General features: G+C 39.4%; 1 long non-coding RNA gene across 1 annotated transcript in view; it reads right to left on the bottom strand.

Moving 5' to 3' along the window:
* Positions 1-17,937, bottom strand: part of LOC112829697 (uncharacterized) — a 116,631-nt gene that overhangs the window by 27,435 nt on the left and 71,259 nt on the right. The window contains exon 3 of the long non-coding RNA XR_003209742.2: positions 862-965. This is a non-coding gene — a long non-coding RNA (uncharacterized lncRNA). The remainder of the gene's footprint in view (positions 1-861; positions 966-17,937) is intronic.

Raw genomic sequence — 17,937 nt, 5'->3', positions numbered from 1 at the left:
CTTTTTATTGAGAAATTGTGGGGATTTTTTATGCTCTAAATACGAACCATTTGTCAGAAATATGCATTGCAAATATTTGCTCCAAACAGTGGCTTGCCATTTTTTTAATGGTGTTTTGTAAGAAGCAGGGTTGTTTTTTTCATTCTTATGAGATTAAGCATATCATATTGTTTCTTTTTTAGTTATTGCTTTTTCAGTTCTAAGATATCTTTGTCTACCCCAAGGTTGCAAATATATTATTCTATGCTTTCCTTTAGGTACACTATTCATTTCAAATTAATTTTTGTATATGGTATGAAGAAAGGATTGAGTTTAATGATTTGTTTTGCTTTTCTATATGGCTCGCCAGTGGTTTCAGCAGGTTCATTGAAAATGTTTTACTTTCTCCATTGAATTACCTTTGTACTTGTATAAAAATAAATTTGCTTTTTATCAGGGTCCTACAGGCACAGCTTTCTCCCAGAACAGGGGTGGTCGAGAATTTCTATGTTCACCACTTGTAAGAACAAACAAGAAAGAAAAAAGCCAAAATCATTCTGAAATCCTACCGCTTTCCTGAGATGTTCCCTGATGACCATTAAGTACTTCATCTAAGAAAGGAAGCATTTCAAAGAAGAAGCTACATAATGTAGAGAAATCTAAATCTAAATCTCATACATGTCTCAGATCCTCTCTGGTGCAAATCTTGGTGTTTCTAAAAGTTTAGCAGAGGGAACAAACATTTACTGAGAGTTTATGTTTTGCCAGGTACTTGAGCAAGCACTTTAAGAATATTATCTCAATTAACACTCTTATTGATACTATGAAGTATGTATCTGAATTCCATTACATGGATAAGAAAACTAAGAGCTTGGCACTTACTTGGCCAGTTGGTAGTAGAAGCAGGATCCGACTCTGTGTTTGCTTACATCCAAATCCACAGTTCTTTTGGATATGTCATGTGGCTGGCCATTCACAGAAGAAATCTAAGAACATCCCCATTAGGAGACAAGAAAATAGATGGAGAATATTTGCAGTTATTCTTGACCAACAAGACCATCGATTGTCTTTCAAACTCCTTAAGTTGTTAGAGTTTTCTTCTCTTTTCTAAATTTACCACCTCAGTTTTGGTCCTTGAGCTAAGTTTCAAATAATATAATACCCTGAAGTCCACTAGATTGTGAGCAGATCCCATGAATATTCTCAGGGACAGGGCTGGTAGAGTCAATTACAAGAGCAAATATAGCTTTTATATATTTACAAAGGAATTTTTAAAAATAAATATATTTACCCTAGAGCAAATTTATTGGATGACAAATGGAGAATTTACTTGTAATTACTTCCTTCCCCGTTCATGTGCACATACACCTTAGACACCAATTATTACAAGATTCCCTTGACAGTATTTTATTTTCCCATATAGTAAATAATAATCGTCAGCTATAAATAATCATAAAAAGACAACGTGTGCCAGTTGTACATTGCATAACAGAGTTTCTGTGGTTTGTATGAATGTAAAAGAAATACAAAAGGCAGACGCTTGCCCTAACAATCACAGAAATTTAGGGTGTGCAAGTAAAGTTGTCTTCTGTTAATCTGACAAAATCAGTTACCATTCCTGTATCTTTCTTGCCACATCTTAGAGCGCTGCTAGATTTTATTTGGGGAGTGTTGTATGCAGCCAAACATGTATTTATTAAAGTGCATTTGTGTTTTCAAGTAGACTGAAGCATACAGCAATAAAGCTATTCATATTTGTTACCTCGCTCTCCATGATATTTGCTGGAAATGTGAGAAAACACACACTCTCCTTTTGAAATGATGGCACTGAAGAAAATGTAAGCTTGTGCTGCCATGAGCCTTCCTTTTTTTTAAGATTTTATCTATTTCCTTGACAGAGAGAGAGAGTGAGGCAGCACAAGTAGGAGGAACAGTACAGGGAGAGGGAGAAGCAGGCTCCCCTTTTTCCAATCATTCCCAGGAGAATTTTATAATCCCTAAGAATGAGGATCATCATGAATTGTTTTGACTTGAGAAATAGAGGGAAGCAAAGCACCACCCTAATTTCAAAGAACTCACTATGGTAGCAGGGATAAAGCTAGTGGTTAATAAGTACCTGCTTCTCCCAGGACAGGAAAACTCTTAAACAAGAAAAATTATTTTGGACAATCAAAGGCATTATTACAAAGAAACATTCCATTCTGGAGCTGAAGTCTAGAGGTGAAGTCAGAAGCTGTTTAATGTCCCAACATCAGGCCTAGGAATCTTTTCCAAAATTATTTTCAGGATAATAAAAGAATCTCAGTTTCAATTATAGGCTCAGAACACAGGGGTTATTTTTGGACATCCATCTCCTCTTTGTTTAGAAGAGATCCACCAGCATGGGTTTACACTTGATAAGTCACTTAAATATCAGTGAGACTAGCCTGTCAGACACCTTCAAACTCTGTGTGATTGGATACCCTTGGGAAATTTCCCTTTAGGGGGCCTGACAGCCCTGGAAGTACCAAATAATGATTTTTTTTCCTTTTTCCAAGAATAGATGTGTTGAATAACTGTAGTTATTTTTTTATGTAACATATGCTATAGTCTCTGAACTCTTTCTAAAATATAAGCTACATATCTACAATACTCAGAAAAATGTGTGATCTAAGAAATTCCTCCCTTAAGTTTTCCCTCTATTAAGAAGCCATGCTTGGGGCGCCTGGGTGGCTCAGTCAGATAAGCGGCTGCCTTCGGCTCAGGTCATGATCCTGGGGTCCTGGGATCAAGCCCCGTGTTGGGCTCCCTGCTTAGCAGAGAGCCTGCTTCTCCCTCTCCCTCTGCCTGCCTCTCTGCCTACTTGTGCTCTCTCTCTATCTCTCTGTCAAATAAATAAAACAAAACCTTAAAAAAAAAAAAAAAAAAAGAAGCCATGCTTGCCTGACTTGGGTGTTTCTATAAAAACTGGGGAAGTGTTTGCCCTATGGTATTGGAAGTCAGGTAGGGAGTATTGTGATTTAAGTGCATGTGATCCTTGATTTCTTTTCTGGGAGAGGAAATTTAAAAGGTTGGAAGAAAAGAGCATATTCCTGGAAAGTGTCTACTTTTTTGCAATTTTTGGAAAATAAATAAATGATCAAAACTTGGTCCAGAAAAGGGAGCCACTTCTTAAAACATCCTAGATGGAGAAGATATGGGTAAGATGGAGCATAAGACATTTTTGAGCACTTTCAATAACATAGATTCATGACATTTTGATGCTAGAAAATCCTTAGAGATCATTTATACTTCATTGGTTCCCAAACCTGGCAGACCATACGGATTACCCTAGACTTACTGAAACAGAATTTTCAGGGGCAGGATCCAGGAATACATATTAATTTTTAAATCCCCAAATGCATCTGGGATCATCTAGGGAGATGAGGAAATGGACGGATTAAACGATTTGTTGAAAGTTGCCTATCCTGTCAAGAGCAAAAGCAGTTCCAGAAACTGAGTCACAAATTCTCAGAATTATAAGTATCTTAGAGAGTCTAGCGTATCTATCTAAGAGTGGTCCGTAGAGTATAAAGATTTGTCTGAGGGCTCTCAGACTCCAGTCCCCAGCTGAAGGCATTCCCAAATGCTGACTGACTTGAAGCCTGGAAATACGTATTAGTAACAAGCCTCTTGGCTGATTCTGCAGGAGGTCAGCTCCAGGGCACAATTTAGGAAGTTCTGCCTGTCAGTTGTCTGAGTCCCTCTTATGATGTTTCTTCTCTTGTTTAAATGCATTCCAGTTAAGGGAAGCTTATTGTAAATCTATTAGGAACAGCCTTTATATTTTTTCCTAGAAATCTGCCCCTGAAACTCTCCCCGACAGGATTTAATTCTGCCTTCGTGGGCCATACAAAAGGTTGGCTCCCAACACTGTATGTTAGCCTTTTTAACATTCATACCTTTTCCAAGACTCCTCTTTCTGGGGGAGATTGGGGATTGAAAATTCTAGTCATCTCTCACTTTGTGTCTTCTCTCATGGCCAAAATCCCCTTCTTCCACTAAGCATATTTAAAATCATTTAAAATATTTAAAATAATTTAAAAAAAAGAAAAAAACAACAAAATATATATATATATATATATATATATAGTGGCTCACAGCCATAAATGTCATGCAAAGCCACTGGGTCTGGGTCTGGAAGCAGAAGGACCTGGCTGCACAGGAACACAGCCAAACCCGTTTTCCAACAATTAACTTTTCTCAGTCATAGTCATTCTCTGGGACAAAGTCAAAGGCAGAGTAACCTCCTTCCTCCCTGCAGCTTCCCCAGCCTCAAGGGTGAAAGGCAGCTCAAGTTGGGCACCGCTGGGAAAGCAAGTCTGAAAAGACAGACTCGCCAGGTGCCCTGTTGTTGCTGCCTTTTTTCTTCACGGAGCTTAACCGACAGGTCTGCCCAGCTCCCTGTCTCTGCTCAGCACACTCTTTGTTCTCTGCCTTTCCCAAACTCGCTTACTTCTCTGTGTTTGTTTGCTGTTTGCTTAGAACACAGTGCTTTCTTCCATGAAAGGGGTGGAAGCAGACACACTTCTCAGGGACTCCAGAGAGGGAGGGAGATGGAGGACTTATTTAAAGTTGAAAATCATTCAAGGGCACGTGCAAAATGCCCTCAAGCGTGGAGGGGAAACTAGAAACTGTGCTTAAATTTTTAAGTGTTTGAAGTTATTTGAGGGCACGGACTCATGACAAAGGAACAGGGGAGTAAAGGGAAAGAGGAAGTTCTCAAGACTCAGAGTGAAAAAGACCCCAAAGACACCAGACTTGGCTGTACAGATGCTCAGACATTTCCTCAAAAGCCCTGCTCCTTCTGTCTGACACCTTCCCCCTTGCCTATCTTCTCCCGGGAGACACCAAGGGTGATGATGTGCAATCACAATACAGGTTCTGAAGCTGGGTGGGCAGGGACTTGTGCATCCCTGCTCTGTCAATCACTAGCCATCTACTTAACTAGTCTGCTCTTAAGTCTCATCTGCCGAAGCTGGAGATAATAAAGCCTATTTGTATTAGAGTGGGCTAGGTTCGGCTAGTCCTCTCAAAGGTTCCGGGGCCCTTTTTGCCACTCAAGCTGCATGTCCCACACCAGTCAGCGGGGGGCTCTATCACCCACCATCACTCCCCATTCCTGCAGCCAGGAAGCCTGGGCTCGGTCATTGCCACAGGGGAAGAGAGGTGAGGAGAGCCTGAAGGACTTCCCCGGGGGCATCACACAGCCGTGGCCTCAAAGTGAACTGTGTCCCTACCACTCAGGCGTCGTATTCACATGAACTGGCTTGGGACCTGGCACCTTCTCCAATCACAGTTTAAGTCACTGGGTTTGTGGTATTTTGTTACAGCAGCGATAGGAAACCAACACACTTCAGGATAAGTAATTAATTAGCTGCAGGCACTTAGCAGAGGTGGGAACAAATTTTCATGGAAATCAGTTGATAAGAATTACAGTGACAGGTAACTTGGAGTAAATATATGTGTAATAAGCCAAATTTCCTGTAAACTATAATAAGTACCCTAAAATATATACCAGTAATTTTGATGCAGACCATGTAAAGACAAGAATATGAGTGCTTTTTCTGGAAATGAAAGCAACTAATAAAAACAGAAGTGCACTGAATATCATTTACAGGTTTTACACATATGCTGGGGCATAAAATCTCATGGTTAAGAGCACAGGTGCTAAGGCCAGAATATTTAGCTGTCAGTCATTCATTCTGTTGACCTTGGGCATAAACACTCAAAGTTTGCATTTCCTTATCCATTAAAAAAAAAGGTAATAACATCTACCTTATGGGAGTGATAAAAATTAAATGGGTTAATTCAACATAAAACACAACACAGTACCTATATATAATGAGTTTAAAAATGTCATCTATTTGTATTATATTTTCACTCTTACATTGATAGAATTCTCATTCCAAATGTTGGCACTTTAAGCAAATTATTGTGTTGTTTTCATTAAGACCCGATTAAACAATTGCTCCCAGGATGTTACAGTGTTAGGATTGGGTGGACCCAATGGAAGAATCACCGTTCATATTCAGGTACCACACAGTAGGAAAAGCCAGGTAAGCATCTCTGCTGCCAGAATTTTGTCTTAATGAGTGGTATTTCTGCCTGGGTGAACTACACATTATAGCAGCATCTGGAGCTAATCTCTGCACCCAGCGGGTGTTTGTGGACACCAATGACTCCCATTCCTACCATAAGAGAAAGGAGTGAAGAGTTGAAATCAACAGAAAAGGAAGGTAGCAGAAACACCCGTGGTTCTTGGCACTACTGAGCCTAAACAATGGCTGAATTGCTTCCTTATGAGGCAGCACAGATGCTACAAACTTGCACCTGTTCTTAGGTGTGAAAAAGGAGGGGGGGGGGAACAGAAACAAGAACATCAAGGGAAAAAGAGACCTGTTCTCAGAAATCACTTAGACCAAAACTCTACGATAGGAGAGTCAATAACCTTTTGGGGACCAATACTCCTCACCAAACTATGAGTTTTTCATAGAAAATGTCTTTCTCACTGTTGTGTCCCACACAGCACTCAACAAATATTTATTAAACTGAGTTTAAGGGTGAAATACTATAAATATAAAATTATGAAATGTGTGGTAGGATAATTTAATCATCTATGATATATTTTCCCTACTGCAGAAGAATCAGAAGTGTATATGTATGTATGTATGTGTTATGTATATATATACATTTATATATATATATATATATAAATGACACCCATCCCTAGGGAGAAGATATTAGGCTTTGTATCCTGAAAACCAGAGACTTCCACAAGAGAATTAAGCTGATTTGTTTTTAAAAGCCAAGGTCTGGGGCACCTGGGTGGCTCAGTTTGTTGGGCGACTGCCTTCAGCTCAGGTCACAATCCTGGAGTCCCGGGATCGAGTCCCGCATCGGGCTCCCTGCTCAGCGGGGAGTCTGCTTCTCCCTCTGACCCTCTGCCCCTCATGTGTGTTCTCTCTCTCTCTCTTTCTCTCTTTCTCAGATAAATAAATAAAATCTTTAAAAAATAAATAAAACAAAAGCCAAGGCTTACAGAGACAAAGAACTAAAGTCTACACATAGGGTGTAAGATACAGCCCTGAGATATAGAATGAAAGACACAGCTAAAGGGAGTGTCCTAAGGCAGACGAAGTGAGTTAGGGCTTTGGGGGAGATTTACAAGGATGCCGGAGAGACAGGATCTTTGACCAGGTGGCTTGCAGATGTTGGAAACCCCAACACTGAGAGCCACAGTGGTGAGAGCTGTGATTTTGAGGCCATAGATAAGCCCCCCGGTATAGTGGAATAGAGAAGAGGGATCAAAACAGCCTCATCAGTGAACATCTCTGGTGGGACTGTGATGGATTAAAGACTCATGGCCCCTCATTTCGGGGGTACCATGTAAATCCTCAGATTTCTTGTGGGACTCTAGGAAAGGAGGACAGCAAAAAGGATGCAAAGACTCATTTAGTTTGATCTGGAAAAATAAAAATGTGGCATGCTTCTTTCCATATAGTAGTAGGGCAAAATTCAACACCTATGTACAAAAGATAAGACTACACTGAAGCAGTTATATCTGTTTAGGGTTATTATAAGTAATATTCATTTTTTCAATCATATATATATATTTCTTTTAAAAATAAAAATACAGAAAGTCCACATTCCTACCCTTCTATTCTACAGATAATGATAAAAGGCTTTTTTTTTTTTCCTGGTAATAATGCACCTCGCCTTTCTTTGGAACAAAGTTAAACTTTGTACCTGGTTCTGGCCCTTGAGTAACCGGAGAAGCTGTGATGTTTAGGGAAACCTCTGGCTCCCAAACAGTTTCCATCCTTGAAAAACTCTCAAAAATGGTCTGTTCCAGCCCACATAATGATGCTGTTAGACACTGAAAGAGTACAATGTTCTCCAAGAAAAAAACAAACAGTTCTTCCCTCCACTGGCAACATATCGTCACTGAAATTACTAAAATTTGAAATGTCTCTGTGAGAATCTATAGAAGTGGTGTGTGTGTGTGTCTCTACGTGTGTGTGTCTGTGTGTCTGTGTGTGTGTCTGCGTGTGTGTGTGTTTTAATATGTATTATTTCCAGTGCTCTTTATTTCTTTATGAAGATTCAGATTTCCATTCTGGTAAGATTTCCCTTCTGCTCAGAAGACTTCCTATGAGAGAAACATTTTCTTATATTGCCACTGTACAAGTCTCAAAATCAGGATATTACCACTGATATATTACTACCATCTAATCCTCAGACGCCATTCAAGCCTGCTATCCTAATAAATTCCTTTCTAGCAAAAGGATGTGGTTGCAGAATCATTTTGTTGTCATGGCTCTTTCATCTCCTTCACTCTGGAACAGTTCCTCAGCCTTTCCTTGTCAATGGCACTTTTGAAAATAAGAGGCCAGTTTTCTTTCTGTTTTGTTTTGTTTTTGTGGTAAAAATGTATAACATCAAATTCACCATAGGGGAAAGCATTTTTAATGAGTTCACCAATTTCCAAAACTGAAATCTCCTTGATCTGAGGTATCATCTTATTCCTATATCCTCATACCTAACAAGGTACCTGGAATATGATGGGTTATTAATTGTTGAGTGAACGAATGATATAAACCATCGAAGGTTAGTTAGTGGGCACAGGTTAAGAAATTGTTCTGTCTTCTAGATTAGTTCCTTTATCCATCCCTCAGAACATACTCTCTGACCACCTGCTCTATGCTGACTCTGTTGGTAAAATGATTCTTAATCTGAGGGGGCAGCTAGAAGCAAATCGTAACAATGCCATGACAAAGAGATATGCAGGGGGCTATACAGGGGAGAGCTTAGGACCAAATAAACTGCTACCCAGCCCAGAAAGGGAAGTGATTCACTATGCCTAATGAAATCAGGAAGCGTGTCCTAGAGGAGGTAGCAGTTGACATGATTCTTGAGGGATTAGTAAGTGAAACCAACAGGGAGGACAGAGAATGTGAAAAGCGGTTTCTTCCTGTATTATCTAGCACAACCTTAAGCTTCGAATTGTAACTCGATATTACTGACTGATGAATAAGAGTAAAATGACTAACCAGTAACTCAGTTGAAATGAAGTGAATCCCAACTTTTGTCTATTCCACCCTGATTCAGTTAATTCGAGGACCTCCGCAGATCTCCTTCTGCATGAGGACATAGTTCATGCACATCCTTGTAAAGCATAAAAGCTGCCTCTCACATATTGCCTTGGTCTTAACATTTTTGGTTTCATTTAATTCCCCTGTAATCTCCCAAACTGAGATTTCTTTGTAATGATCAGATAGTCTGTAACAATGCTTGAATAGACTTGTTGCCTTAAAAGTAGATTTGATTTTATTGATTTTCTTATAATGTTTGTAATTGTTCCAGTTTGTTGGAGCTTTTTTCTTTCCTTTCTTTTGTTTTTCCTAATTGCTTTATCTTTAACAGAAAAGATCTGTTTGTGGCTTGTTGATCTTTCTTTGCCTTCATTAAGAATCTATGTTGCAAGCCAGGCTTGGTAAAGAAAGGCAAAACTCTATTATCAAAATTTCATTATGCCCTCTGATATATGTTTCTCTTTCATAAAAACACTACAAGATGTCTTTGTCCTTCACTTCATGAATAATCGTACTCTTTGGAGGGGGGGAATCTATTACGCTCAGCACTTTGATTCCAATGTTGTGTTACTAGTGTTTGGAATAAAACATTTTAACTTGATTATTTGATCTTCTTTGTCCTTCTTAATGCCTCTGCATTATCATTTGCGTTTTAACAAACGAAATCAGTAGCCATCCAAGGTCAATACAAAAACCCTGAGGTAGAGTATTCCTTCCTATGCACGCATTCATTCAACAGTTATTGAACACAAACACAATGCCAAGTAGGTTGTCAATTACTGGGGATAAAGAGAACAAAACACAAGTGTCCGGACACTAAAGCTGGGTGAAATTGCAGAGGGGAATGAGGGCCATCAAAGCCTCTACTTGTGATGGTACACAGCACCTAGGTTTCAACCAGGAACTCTAGAACCACACAAGTTTGAGTTCAAGTCCTGGTTTTGCTATAAAGTGAGTAACCTCAGGCTAATCACCTGACCTGAGTTTCAGTTCTCCTATCTATAAAATGTAGGTATTAGCAGCACCTCCCTCAAGATTTTTGTAAAAACTAAATGAAATACTGCAGATAAAATGCTAATCAGAATGTCAGGTAGAGATATAGTAAGTGCTCAAGGAGTTTTAACTCTAAGATGTACTGGAAATCATGCTTCATTTCCATTAACTTACTAGGCTAAAAAACATAGAAGGTTCCCAAGGGGAAAAGATGGCAGAGGAGTAGGAGACCCTTTTCCAACTGGCCCCCAGAATTGAGCTGGATATCTACCAGCTGAACACCCACTAAATCAGCCTTAGATGTTAGAAGACAGATCTGGATCTCTACAAACAGAATATTGCAAGCGGTTGGTTTTGAGGTATGAAGTGAGGAGCCGTGATTCTACAGGCAGATATCAGAGGATAAATGGCAGTGGGAGGGAGCCTGGCCATGGGGATCCTACACCAGTGGTGAACGATAGCCTCTCACGCTGGGGACAGGGCACAGACTTGCAGACCGGTAGCAGCGGTAGCAGTGGGGAAAGGACTTTAGGGCAACAGCCGCCCCCCCCCCGAAAGAAACCCAGAGCAGCAAGGTCACATGTGCGAACTAGGGGTGGCTGGCGGTTTTAGAAGCACAGAGGGCAGAGACGTGCCCCGACCTGGAGGCAGGACTGGGAGCACTGTGGAGGGGTGCACAACCCAGGATGCTGCAGTTTATAGCAGCACAGACAGAAACAGCGATAGTGTGGCCTGGAGGGCTCACTAAAGAACAGACAGCAATCTCTCTGCTCTGAGGCAAAGGGTTGGAAATGGTCTCTTCTGCTCTGACTCTCAGAAGAGACAAGGAAAGCTGCCAGGGAAAGCCACCAGAGAACAAAAGCCCCCCCAAAACCGGATTTCACTGAGCCCATCCCCTGGCACAAGTGGCAGGGCAACTCTGCCCAAACAGGGTTCCTTAGTAACAGCGCGGCAGGCCCCTCCACCAGAAGACAGGCTAGGAGAACAAGAGGCCAGTAACCACAAGGTCCCTAGAAAACAGGTACATCTTTCTTGGGTTCTGGTCAATAATTTGGACTCTATACATTCCCTCAACCACCCCTCAACAGAATGACTAGGAGGAGGAAACCCCAAAATAGGAAAGACTCAGAGATTATGACTTATGCCACAGATTTACAAATGGATTCAGATATAACCAAGAAGTCGGAGATGGAATTCAGGCTAGCAATTGTGAAGACAATGGCTAAAATGGAGAAATCAATTAACGGCAACATAAAGTCTCTAAGGGAAGAAATGAAAGCTGAATTGGCAGAACTTAAAAATGCTATCAGTGAGATCCAATCTAATTTAGATAATCTAACAGCTAGGGTAAGTAAGGCAGAAGAACGAATTAGTGACCTGGAAGACAATCTAATAGATAAAAAGGGAAAAGAGGAGGCCAGGGAAAACCAACTCAGAATCCATGAAAATAGAATCAGAGAAATAAGTGACACCATGAAACGTTCCAATGACAGAATCATTGGAATCCCGGAGGGGGTGGAGAGAGAGAGAGGACTAGAAGATATATTTGAACAAATCGTAGCTGAGAACTTCCCTAATGTGAGGAATGAAACAAACATTCACATCCTAGAGGCAGAGAGGACCCCTCCCAAGATCAAGGAAAACAGGCCAACACCCTGGCATGTAACAGTAAAACTCGCAAATCTTAGAACCAAGGAAACCATCTTAAGGGCAGTTAGGGGGAAGAGATTCCTTACATACAGAGGGAGGAACATCAGAATAACATCAGACCTATCCAGAGAGACCTGGCAAGCCAGAAAGGCCTGGCAAGATATACTCAGGGTACTAAACGAGAAGAACATGCAGCCAAGAATATTTATCCGGCAAGGCTGTCATTTAGAATGGATGGAGAGATGCAGAGCTTTCAAGACTGGCAGAAGCTGAAAGAATATGTGACCACTAAGTCGGCCCTGCAAGAAATATTAAGGGGGGTTCTATAAAAGGAGAAAGACCCCAAGAGTGATATACAACAGAAATTTACAGGGACAGTCTATAAAAACAAGGTCTTCACAGGCAACATGATGACAATAAATTCATATCTTTCAATAATCACTCTCAATGTGAATGGCCTAAATGCTCCCATAAAATGGCACAGGGTTGCAGATTGGATAAAAAGACAGGACCCAACTATATGCCGTCTACAAGAGACTCATTTTGAACCTAAAGATACATCCAGCCTGAAAATGAAGGGATGGAGATCCATCTTCCATGCCAATGGACCTCAAAAGAAAGCTGAGGTAGCAATTCTTATATCAGACAAATTAGATTTTAAACTAAAGACTGTAGTTAGAGACACAGAAGGACACTATATCATTCTCAAAGGGTCTATCCAACAAGAAGATCTAACAATTGTAAATATCTATGCCCCCAAGATGGGAGCAGCCATCTACATAAGCCAACTGTTCACCAAAATAAAGAGTCATATTGATAACAATACGTTAATTGTAAGAGACCTCAGTACTCCACTCTCAGCAATGGACAGATCATCTAAGCAGAAAATCAACAAAGAAACAAGAGCCTTGAATGACACACTACACCAGACGGACCTCATAGACATTTACAGAACATTCCACCCTAAAACAACAGAATACTCATTCTTCTCAAGCGCACATGGAACTTTCTCCAGAATAGACCACATACTGGGTCACAAACGAGGTCTCAACCGAAACTAAAAGACTGAGATTATTCCCTGCATATTCTCAGACCATAATGCTTTAAAACTGGAACTCAATCATAAGAAAAAAATTGGGAAGAAATTCAAACACTTGGAAGCTAAAGACCACTCTGCTAAAGAATGTTTGGGTCAACCAGGAAATCAAAGAAGAACTTAAACAATTCATGGAAACCAATGAGAATGAAAACACATCGATCCAAAACCTATGGGATACTGCAAAGGTGGTCCTAAGGGGGAAATACATAGCCATCCAAGCCTCACTCAAAAAAATGGAAAAACCCCAAATTCACCAACTAACTCTACACCTTAAAGAACTGGAGAAAAAGCAACAGATGATGCTTAAATCATGCATTGGAAGAGAAATAATTAAGATTAGAGCAGAGATCAATGAATTAGAAACCAGAAACACAGTGGATCAGATCAACGAAACTAGAAGCTGGTTCTTTGAAAGAAATAATAAGATCAATAAACCACTGGCCAGACTTATCCAAAAGAAAAGAGAAAGGACCCAAGTTAATAAAATTATGAATGAAAGGGGAGAGATCACGACTAACACCAAGGAAATAGAAACAATTATTAGAAATTATTATCAACAAGTATAGGCCAATAAACTGAGCAATCTGGATGAAAGGGATGCCTTCCTGGAAACCTATAAACTGCCAAGACTAAAACAGGAAGAAATTGACAACTTGAATAGGCCAATAACCAGTAAGGAGATTGAAGCAGTGATCAAAAACCTCCTAAAAAACAAGAGTCCAGGGCCTGATGGATTCCCTTGGGAATTCTACCAAACATTCAAAGAAGAAATAATACCTATTCTCCTGAAGCTGTTTCAAAAAATAGAAACAGAAGGAAAGCTTCCAGACTCACTCTATGAGGCCAGCATTACCTTAATCCCCAAACCAGGCAAAGACCCCATCAAAAAGGAAAATTTCAGACCAATATCCCTGATGAATATGGATTCCAAAATCCTCAACAAAATTCTAGCTAATTGGATCCAACAATACATTAAAAGGATCATCCACCACGACCAAGTGGGATTATCCCCGGGATCCAAGGGTGGTTCAACATTTGCAAATCAACCAATGTGATAGAACACATTAATAAGAGGAGAGAGAAGAACCATATGGTCTTCTCAATTGATGCAAAAAAAGCATTTCACAAAATACAGCATCCTTTCCTAATTAAAACTATTCAGAGTATAGAGATAGAGGGAACATTCCTCAAGTTCATAAAGTCCATCTGTGAAAAACCCACAGCAAATATCATCCTCAATGGGGAAAAGCTGAGAGCATTTCCCTTAAGATCAGGAACACATCAAGGATGCCCATTCTCACCACTATTGTTCAACATAGTACTAGGAGTCCTAGCAACAGCAATCAGACAACAAAAAGAAATAAAAGGTATTCAAATTGGCAAAGAAGAAGTCAAACTCTCTCTTTTCACAGATTACATGATACTTTATGTGGAAAACCCAAAAGACTCCACCTCCAAATTACTAGAACTCATACAGCAATTCAGTAATGTGGCAGGATACAAAATCAATGCACAGAAATCAGTTGCTTTCTTATACACTAACAATGCAACTGTAGAAAGAGAAATTAGAGAAACGATTCCATTTACAATAGCACCAAAAACCATAAGATACCTCAGAATAAACCTAACCAAAGAGGTAAAGGATCTATACTCTAGGAACTACAGAACACTCATGAAAGAAATTGAAGAAGACACAAAAAAAATGGAAAAACACTCCATGCTCAGGGATCAGAAAAATAAACATTGTTAAAATGTCTATGCTACCCAGAGCAATCTATACCTTCAATGCCATCCCGATCAAAATTCCAATGACATTTTTCAAAGTGCTGGAATAAACAATCCTAAAATTTGTATGGAATCAGAAAAGACCCCGAATCACCAAGGAAATGTTGAAAAAGAAAAACTAAGTTGGGGGCATCACGTTGCCCGATTTCCTTCTATATTACAAAGCAGTGATCACCCAGACAGCATGGTACTGGCACAAAAACAGACATATAGACCAATGGAACAGAAGAGAGAGCCCAGATATGGACCCTCAACGCTATGGTCGAAATGGAAAAAAGACAGTCTCTTCAATAAATGGTGCTAGGAAAATTGGACTGCCACATGCAGAAGAATGTAACTCGACCACTCTCTAACACCATACACAAAGATAAACTCAAAATGGATGAAAGACCTCAATGTAAGACAGGAATCCATCAAAATCCTAGAGGAGAACATAGGCAGTAACCTCTTTGACATCGACCACAGCAACTTCTTTCAAGATACATCTCCAAAAGCTAGTGAAACAAAAGCAAAAATGAACTTTTGGGACTTCATCAAGATAAAAAGTTCTGCACAGCAAAGGAAAGAGTCAACAAAACAAAGAGGCAACCCACAGAATGGGAGAAGATATTTGCAAATGACACTACAGATAAAGGGCTGGTATCCAAGATCTATAAAGAACTTCTCAAACTCAACACCCAAAAAACAAATAATCAAGTCCAAAAATGGGCAGAACACATGAACAGACACTTCTCTGAAGAAGACATACAAATGGCTAACAGACACATGAAAAAATGTTCATCATCATTATCCATCAGGGAAATTCAAATCAAAACCACATTGAGATACCACCTTACACCAGTTAGAATGGTAAAAATGGGCAGGGCAAGAAACAACAAATGTTGGAGAGGTTGTGGAGAAAGGGGAACCCTCTTACACTGTTGGTGGAAATGCAAGTTGGTACAGCCACTTTGGAGAACAGTGTAGAGTTTCCTCAAAAATTTAAAAATAGAGCTATCCTATGACCCAGCAATTGCACTCCTGGGTATTTAGCCCAAAGACACAGATGTAGTGAAAAGAAGGGCCATATGCACCCCAATGTTCATAGCAGCAATGTCCGCAATAGCCAAACTGTGGAAAGAGCTGAGATGCCCTTCAACAGATGAATGGATAAAGAAGATGTGGTCCGTATATACAATGGAATATTACTCAGCCATCAAAAAGGATGAATACCCAACTTTTACATCAACATGGATGGGACTGGAGGAGATTATGTTAAGTGAAATAAGTCAAGCAGAGAAAGTCAATTATCATATGGTTTCACTTATTTGTGGAACATAAGGAATAGCGTGGAGGACATTAGGAGAAGGAAGGGGAAAATGGAGGGGGGGGAATCGGAGGGAGAGATGAACCATGAGAGCCTGTGGACTCTGAGAAACAAACTGAGGGTTTTAGAAGGGAGGGGAATGGGGGGATGGGTTAGCCTGGTATTAAGGTATTAATGGGTATTAAGGAGGGCACGTACTGCATGGAGCACTGGGTGTTAACGAAAACAATGAGTCGTGGATCACCACATCAAAAACTAATGATGTATTGTATGGTGATTAACATAGCATAATAAAATAAAATTAAAAAAGAAGTTGTGATTCAAAACAAAGCAAAACAGATGTTCTTGAAGTTAAAAAAAATGATTAACCAATTTATAAAATAATCATCTAATTGAGTAATTTATTATGTTCTTTTAAATTCACTGTGCTCAGCTTAATAAAAGTGAGTTCTGTGGTTGTTAAAAGAAGAAAAAAAAAACATAGAAAGTTCCCAATAAATGTTTGCTGACTAAAGTCAGTCCAAATATTCTACCCCCAATGCAATCAGATGATGTGACATCAGATATTAAACTGAGGATTTCCACCCTAAGTTGGGGAATTTAAATGGGTATTGGGGGTAAGAGGGTGGGGGGAGAATGCATAACTGTGTACTGCAGTCCAAATCTCTCACATTAACACCAGCCTTAAGCTATTTCTATTCATATAAAGTTAATATGATGGTCAACAAGCAGTCTGCAAATCTGCTTATATTTCACAGTTCCAATTTCTGATTAAAGAAAACATAACATGAATGCTGAATCAGAATATACTTCTTAGTGCATCAAATTGTATCTTCCATTATTCAGGCCCAGCTTCAGTCCTTGACCTTACAGTAAAATGGGCATACCTTTAGAGACACGATACAAAGTATACAGGGTTCTGGTCCACAAGGTGTCACCTCCATGACAAAAGGAACTATAAAAATAATACTCCAGAAAAAAGGAGAATTATATAAATCCATAATGAAAAGTTCACAAAAATTATAACATCTTAAAAACAATCATGGAAAAAAACCAAGTCAACAGTCTTGAGGAGGAACAACCAGTTCCAACAAGAAATCAATAACTAATTATTGAGCACTTTCTAAGCATTCAGCATTTTCCAAAAGCTCATCTAAGAATAACCTTGGAAATTCTCTGTCCATGTAGGTAATGACCTGAACAGGTATCAGGTATAAGAAATGGAATAAACTGAACTCTGCTGAACCAATAAAATCAAATCATCAAAAAAATATGTAGCTAATGTTACATAGCAATAAGGCTTCAGTATAGGACACAGAAAAGTGTTATGGACAAAATCTCTACGGAAGTTAAGAATAAATTTGTTTAAGCAATGTGTTTAAGGCATATCCTGTCAAAAACAGCACATAAGAAATGTAGGTAGTGACTGTGGTTTACAGAATTCTCCTTTTTTGAAGGTTGGTATTTACCATCATCCTGATAAATGCTTCTTTACAGTCTATTCATTCCTTGTTGGCCCATATCCCCCACCGCTAGTATTTATTGCATAAAGGAATATTTCTCAGACTATTCAGAGATAAATCTCTTCATTGATGGAGGGTTTTCACACTGCCTATTATGTGCCTATCTAGACTCAGCCAACAATTTATTACCAGTTGAAAAAGGAGGCAATGAGGTAAAAGACTGAATTGTTTTTATGTCTGTGTCTGTATTTCTTAAAGAGTAAAAACCCTTATAAAAGAAATTCATCCTGGAACCACATGAACCACCATTCATTTGGAGTAAAGTGAGCTTGTTATAAAATATTGAAAACAGAATCAAATTCTATGAGGCTGTCACTATGTTTTACTACCAGGAGCTATTAAAATCTCCACCCAGTTATTTTCTGCCTCTTAACAACTAAAATAATGCTGTGAGCTTCCAGATATGAGTTCCTGGAAACACCACAGATTATTGGCTAGAATCAACACATAGCATTAGAACACAGTCCCTCATATCGCTCTCATTTAGGG

The sequence above is a fragment of the Callorhinus ursinus genome, unplaced genomic scaffold (genome assembly GCF_003265705.2).
Source record: "Callorhinus ursinus isolate GAN/ISIS: 27379988/994484 unplaced genomic scaffold, GSC_fseal_2.0 scaffold21, whole genome shotgun sequence".
Taxonomy (NCBI): domain Eukaryota; kingdom Metazoa; phylum Chordata; class Mammalia; order Carnivora; family Otariidae; genus Callorhinus; species Callorhinus ursinus.
The sequence above is the reverse complement of the archived record's forward strand: the minus strand, read 5'-3'. Positions and strand labels throughout refer to the sequence as shown.